Here is a 7,835-nt window from a genome sequence, read left to right on the forward strand (position 1 = left end):
CTGTGTGACTGGAGGGCCCACGGCTTAACCACTTCACCTTCCTCCAAAGCTGGATCAGAGCTTCCCTCTCAGAGTCTCCTCTAGGGTGCCACTCCCACCCCTGCAAGCCCTGCATCCATGATTCTGGAGGCTTCCCTGCCCTCTGGTCCTGGCGAGTCACTGAGGCTTCCTGCAAGGGTTCTGGGAGCCTGGCTGCATGCCCGGCCCCACCAAGGCAGAGGTTTCAGGCCCAGTTCAGCTCACTCTGAGGTGTCATTAAACTCATACACATATCTTCCAAACACCCTCTCTGATGCCTCTTTCCTTCCTTCCCACCCAATAGCAATTTTGAGCTGCAGGGCCTCAGGCACCTGCTGGCTCAATGCTGCCTGCATGCCCACATGGAGGCCATGGCTACAGAGGCCAACCCTATGTGGCAGCTGAACGCTTGGTGCCCCCATGGACAGGAGGAGCTGAGGCCATGGGGCAGCATAACCCAGCTTCCCAGAGGCAGCCCAGAGACCCACTATGCCCACTGCCTCATTAATGTGGAAAATAGTCAGATAGTAGGTTTTTTACTATTGTCATAAATGCAAAATGTCAGATAATGAGATAAAAGCAGGATAAATTTTTAAAAGTCGTGCCTGCATACATGACAGTGAAACTGCAGAACATCAAAGACAAAGAGAAGATCTTGAAAGCAGCCAGAGGAGAAGAACAAATCAGCTATATTGGCAGAAGACTTCTCTTGAACAAAATAAAAGGCATAAGACAGTAAGATAATCTCTTGAAGTATTGAGAGAAGATAATTGTCAATCCAAAATGGTGTTACCAACAAAATTATTGATCATGAATAAGGAAAAAATATTTTTAAAAATAGAGATAAATAAAAATCTCTTTACCACTGAGAGACCTGCTCTAAAGGCACATCTGAGATGTACAGATGTGAAAAATGGTCCCTGAAGAATGGTCTGAGATATAGGAAGGAATGGTGGACAAACAGGACAAAAGATATAGGTAAACTGAAACAAATATTTTTTGTACATAGTAACAACATCTAACTTGGAAGTCAAAAAAGTACAGAAATGAAATATTTGTCAATAACATTGCATAAGTCAAGAGGGGTAGTATTGGAGTTAAAGTGTTCTAAATAACTTGTATGGTTCTGGAGGGAGAGGTCAAGATATATCTCAACTTCAAGACTTCGTTTTTAAATACGCATCGTAAAATTTCAAAAGTAACCACCAAAAGAATAGAAACAGAATGTATAAATTCCAGATATAGAGACAAAAAAACGTAGAGTTAGGGGGGAATATCAAACAAAAAATTCTATCCCATAAAAGGGCAAGAAATAGTTTTAAAAATGAATCTGGAAAAAGTGGCAGAGAGAGAAATAAAAAGGCAAAATGGTAGAAACAAGTCCAAATATATCAATTTTCACAATAGACATAAATGGGCTGAACTCACCAATTAAAGATAAAATTGTCAGATTAAAGTTTAAAAACCACACAGAGAGAAATAACTGTTAAAAAGAGACATACCTAAAGCATAGGACACATAATAAATGAAAGTAGAAGGATGGAAAAAGATCTGGCAAATTCTAGCCAAGAGTAAACTAGTGTTGCTGTGCTGATATATGACAAAATAGACTTTGAGGCACAAAATAATCATTTAGGAATAGAGCAGCCACTATGCAATGACAAATTATTCAATTCTCCAGGAAGATAAACACTTGATAAAATTGCCTCCAAATATATTAAGGTGAAAACTGATAGAACTAAAGGGAGAATTAGACAAATTCACCATCACAGTGGGAAATTTCATCATACCTCTCTTATTTATTGATAAAACAAATCACGAAGACACAGATGTGAACATTTAAACAACAAGAATCCATCATTAATGAGCTTGATCTAATTGGTGTAAACAGAATTCTGCATCCAACAATAAGGGTAGCAGATTAAAGATGACTAAATTCTTTGTCATTCCCACATCCAGAGATATTATTTATCTCCCCTCCTCCTGAATCTGGGCTGGTCTGTGACTCCTCTAACCCATGGAATAGGTGGAAGTGATGCTCTGCCAGTTCCAGGCCTAAGCCTTAAGAAGCCCTGGAACGTTATGATTTACACTTCTGGGAGTTTTGTTTTTGTTTTTGTTTTTTTTTGCTTTAGATGGTTTACAGAGCAAATTACTTTCTCATTGAACAATTAATACACATGTTGTTTTGTGACATTGGTTGCCAACCCCACAACATGTCAACATACTCTGCTTCTCGAACTTGGGCTCCCCATTACCACATTTCCTGTCCCCTCTTGCCTTCTTGTCCTTGCCCCTGGGCTGGTGTATCCATTTAGTCTCATTTTGTTTTATGGGCCTGTCTAATCTTTGGCTGAAGGGGGAACCTCAAGAGTGACTTCAGTACTGAGTTTAAAGGGTGTCCAGGAGCCATACTCTCTGGGTTTCTCCAGTCTCTCAGACCAGTAATTCTGGTGCTTTTTGTGAGTTAGAATTTTGTTCTACATTTTTCTCCAGCTCTCCCCAGGGTGCTCTATTGTGATCCCTGTCAAATCAGTTGTTGGTGGTAGCCAGGCACCATCTAGTTGTGCTGGATTCAGTCCTGTGGAGGCTGTGGTTGCTGTGGTCCATTAGTCCTTTGGATTAATCCTTCCCTTGAGTCTTTTGTTTTCTTCATTCTCCCTTGCTCCAGATAGGGTGGGACCAGTGAAGTGTCTTAGATGGCCACTCACAAGCTTTTAAGACCTCAGATGCTACTCACCAAAGCAGGATGCAGAACATTTCCTTTATAAACTATGTTATGCCAATTGAGTTAGATGTCCCCCGAGACCACAGCCCTCAGCCCACTAATTTGGTCCCTCAGGGAGTTTTGATGTGTCCATGAATCTTCCATGACCTTGCCTTGGTCAAGTTGTGCTGGCTTCCCCAATATTGTGTACTGTCTTAACCTTCACCAAGGTTACAAATTACCCATTGGCTATTTAGTGTTTTTCCATCCCCATCCCTTTCCTCCCTCATAACCATCAAAGATTGTTACTTTCTGAGTATAAACCTTTTCATGAGTTTTTGTAATAGTGGCCTCATACAGTATTTGTCCTCTTGTGATTGACTTATTTCCCTCAGCATAATGCCCTCCAGATTCATCCACGTTGTGAGATGTTTTGAAGATTAATTGTTCTTTATCATTGCATAGTCTTCCATTGTGTGTATGTATGTACCATAGTTTGTTTATCCATTCATCTACTTTTTAAAATTTTTTTTGTTGACCTTTAGATGAAGGTTTACAGAACGAACTACCTTCTTATCAGTTAGTACACACGTTGTTCTGTGACATTGGTTAACAACTCCACGACATGTCAACACTCTCCCTTCTCAATCTTGGGTTCCCTATTACCAGCTTTCCTGTTCTCTCCTACCTTCCAGTCTCTTCCCCAGGGCTCATGCACTCCTGTAGTCTTGTTTCATTCCATGGGCCTGTTCCATTCCTGGCTGAAGGGTGAACCTCAGGAGTGGCCTCATTACTGAGCTGAAAGGGTGTCCAGGGACCATACTCTTAGGGTTTCTCCAGTCTCTGTCAGGCCAGAAAGTGTGGCCTTTCTTTTTGGGTTAGAATTTTGTTCTGCGTTTTTCTCCATGTCTCTCCAGGACTCTATTGTGATCCCTGTCAGAGCAGTCAGTGGCGGTAGCCAGACACCATCTAGTTGTACCGGACTCAGGCTGATTGAGGCTGTGGTAGAGGTGGTCCATTAGTCCTTTGGACTAATCTTTCCCTTGTGTCTTTACTTTTCTTCATTCTCCCTTGCTCCCGAAGGGGCGATACCGGTGGAGTACCCTAGATGGCGACTCACAGGCTTTTAAGACCCCAGATGCTACTCACTGAAGTAGAATGTAGAACATTTTGTTTATAAACTCTGTTATGCCAATTGAGCTAGATGTTTGCTGAGACCATGGTCCCCACGCCCTTAGCCCAGCAATTCGGTCCATCAGGGAGTTTGGATGTGTCTATGGAGCTGCCATGGCCTTGCCTTGTACAAGCTGTGCTGGCTTCCCCAGTATTGTGTGCTCTCTCACCCTTCACCAAAGTTACTGCTCATCTATTGTCTACTAAGTGTTTTTCCATACCCACCACTCCCAACCCTCGTAACCATCAAAGATTGTTTCTTGTTGTACGTAAACCTTTTCATGACTTTTTACAGTAGTGGTCTCATACAATATTTGTCCTTTTGTGATTGACTTATTTCACTCAGCATAATGTCCTCCAGGTGCATCCATGTTACGTGATGCTTCACAGATTCACTGTTGTTCGTTACCATTGCATAATACTCCACTGTGTGTATGTACCACTATCCATTCATCTATTGATGAGCATTTAGTTTCTTTCCATCGTTTTTTTTTAAATAATTTTTATTGTGCTTTAAGTGAAAGTTTACAAATCAAGTCAGTCTCTCACATATAAGCTTATATACACCTTACTACATACTCCCATTTACTCTCTCCCTAATGAGTCAGCCCACTCCCTTCCTCCAGTCTCTCCTTTCATGACCATTTTGCCAGTTTCTAACCCTCTCTACCCTCCCATCTCCCCTCCAGACAGGAGATGCCAACACAATCTCAAGTGTCCACCTGATACAAGTAGCTCACTCTTCATCAGCATCTCTCTCCAACCCATTGTCCAGTCCGTTCCATGTCTGATGAGTAGTCTTCGGGAATGGTTCCTGTCCTGGGCCAGCAGAAGGTCTGGGGACCGTGACCACCGGGATTCTTCTAGTCTCAGTCAGACCATTAAGTCTGGTCTTTTTATGAGAATTTGTTGTGTGCATCCCACTGTTCCCTTGCTCCCTCAGGAGTTCCCTGTTGTGCTCCCTGTCAGGGCAGTCATCGGTTATGGCCGGGCACCATCTAGCTCTTCTGGCCTCAGGATGATGTAAGTCTCTAGTTCATGTGGCCCTTTCTGTCTCGGGCTCATAGTTATCGTGTGACCTTGGTGTTCATTCTCCTTTAATCCAGGTGGGTTGAGACCAATTGGGGCATCTTAGATGGACGCTTGTTAGCATTTAAGACCCCAGATGCCACACTTCAAAGTGGGATCCAGAATGTTTTCATAATAGAGTTTATTATGCCAATTGACTTAGAAGTCCCCTTAAGCCATAGTCCCCAAACCCCCACCCTTGCTCCGCTGACCTTAGAAGCATTGAGTTTATCCTGGAAACTTCTTTGCTTTTGGTCCAGTCCAGTTGAGCTGACCTTCCCTGTATTGAGTATTGTCCTTCCCTTCACCTAAAGTAGTTCTTATCTACTAACTAATCAGTAAATAACCCTCTCGCACCCTCCCTCCCTCCCCCCTTCATAACCACAAAAGAGTGTGTTCTTCTCAGTTTATACTATTTCTCAAGATCTTATAATAGTGGTCTTATACAGTATTTGTCCTTTTGCATCTGACAATTTCACTCAGCATTATGCCTTCCAGGTTTCTCCATGTTATGAAATGTTTCACAGATTCCTCACTGTTCTTTATCGATGCGTAGTATTCCATTGTATGAATATACCACAATTTATTTAACCATTCATCTGTTGATGGACACCTTGGTTGCTTCCAGCTTTTTGCTATTGTAAACAGTGCTGCAATAAACATGGGTGTGCATATATCTGTTTGTGTAAAGACTCTTATTTCTCTAGGGTATATTCCAAGGAGTGGGATTTCTGGGTTGTATGGTAGTTCTATTTCTAACTTTTTAAGAAAACGCCAGATAGATTTCCAAAGTGGTTGTACCATTTTACATTCCCACCAGCAGTGTATAAGAGTTCCAACTCTCCACAGCCTCTCCAACATTTATTATTTTGTGTTTTTTGGATTAATGCCAGCCTTGTTGGAGTGAGATGGAATCTCATCGTAGTTTTACTTTGCATTTCCCTAATGGCTAATGATCGAGGGCATTTTCTCATGTATCTGTTAGCTGCCTGAATATCTTCTTTAGTGAAGTGCGTGTTCATATCCTTTGCCCACTTCTTGATTGGGTTGTTTGTCTTTTTGTGGTTGAGTTTTAATAGAATCATATGGATTTTAGAGATCAGGCGCTGGTCAGGGACGTCATAGCTGAAAATTTTTCCCAATCTGTAGGTGGTCTTCTTACTCTTTTGATGAAGTCTTCAGATGAGCATACGTGTTTGATTTTTAGGAGCTCCCAGTTATCTGGTTTCTCTTCGTCATTTTTGGTAATGTTTTGTATTCTGTTTATGCCTTGTATTAGGGCCCCTTTGTCCCTATTCTTTCTGCCATGATCTTTATCGTTTTAGTCTTTATGTTTAGGTCTTTGATCCACTTGGAGTTAGTTTTTGTGCATGGTGTGAGGAATGGGTCCGGTTTCATATTTTTGCAAATGGATATCCAGTTATGCCAGCACCATTTGTTAAAAAGATTATCTTTCCCCAACTAACTGACACTGGGCCTTTGTCAAATATCAGCTGCTCATATGTGGATGGATTTATATCTGGGTTCTCAATTCTGTTCCATTGGTCTATGTGCCTGTTGTTGTACCAATACCAGGCTGTTTTGACTACTGTGGCTGTATAATATGTTCTAAAATCAGGTACAGTGAGGTCTCCCACTTTCTTCTTCCTTTTCAGTCATGCTTTACTTATCCGGGGCTTCTTTCCCTTCCATATGAAGTTGGTGATTTGTTTCTCTATCACATTAAAAAATGTTATTGGAATTTGGATCGGAAGTGCATTGTATGTATAGATAGCTTTTGGTAGAATAGACATTTTTACTGCGTTAAGTCTTCCTATCCATGAGCAAGGTATGTTTTTCCACTTAAGTAGGTCCCTTTTAGTTTCTTGCAGTAGTACTTTGTAGTTTTCTTTGTATAGATCTTTTACATCTTTGGTAAGATTTATTCCTAAGTATTTTATCTTCTTGGGGGCTACTGTGAATGGTATTGATTTGGTGATTTCCTCTTCGATGTTCTTTTTGTTGATGTAGAGGAATCCAAGTGATTTTTGTATGTTTATCTTATAACCTGAGACTCTGCCAAACTCTTCTATTAGTTTCAGTAGTTTTCTGGAGGATTCCTTAGGGTTTTCTGTGTATAAGGTCATGTCATCTGCAAATAGAGATAATTTTACTTCTTCCTTGCCAATCCGGATGCCCTTTATTTCTTTGTCTAGCCTAATTGCTCTGGCTAGGACCTCTAGCACAATGTTGAATAAGAGTGGTGATAAACGGCATCCTTGTCTGGTTTCCGTTCTCAAGGGAAATGCTTTCAGGCTCTCTCCATTTAGAATGATGTTGGCTTTTGGCTTTGTATAGATGCCCTTTATTATGTTGAGGAATTTTCCTTCAATTCCTATTTTGCTGAGAGTTTTTATCATGAATGGGTGTTGGACTTTGTCAAATGCCTTTTCTGCATCAATTGATAAGATCATATGGTTTTTGTCTTTTGTTTTATTTGTATGGCAGATTACATTAATGGTTTTTGTAATATTAAACCAACCTTGCATAAAAAAAAAAAAAAAACCCATACCTGGTATAAATCCCACTTGGTTGTGGTGGATTTTTTTTTGATATGTTGTTGAATTCTATCGGCTAGAATTTTGTTGAGGATTTTTGCATCTATGTTCATGAGGGATATAGGTCCGTAATTTTCTTTTTTTGTGATGTCTTTACCTGGTTTTGGTACCAGGGATATGGTGGCTTCATAGAATGAGTTAGGTAGTATTCCATCATTTTCCATGCTTTGAAATACCTTTAGGAGTAGTGGTGTTAACTCTTATCTGAAAGTTTGATAGAACTCTACAGTGAAGCCGTCCGGGCCAGGGCTTTTTTTTTTGTTGTTGGGAGT

Source organism: Elephas maximus, chromosome 2, assembly GCF_024166365.1.
Source record: "Elephas maximus indicus isolate mEleMax1 chromosome 2, mEleMax1 primary haplotype, whole genome shotgun sequence".
Taxonomy (NCBI): domain Eukaryota; kingdom Metazoa; phylum Chordata; class Mammalia; order Proboscidea; family Elephantidae; genus Elephas; species Elephas maximus.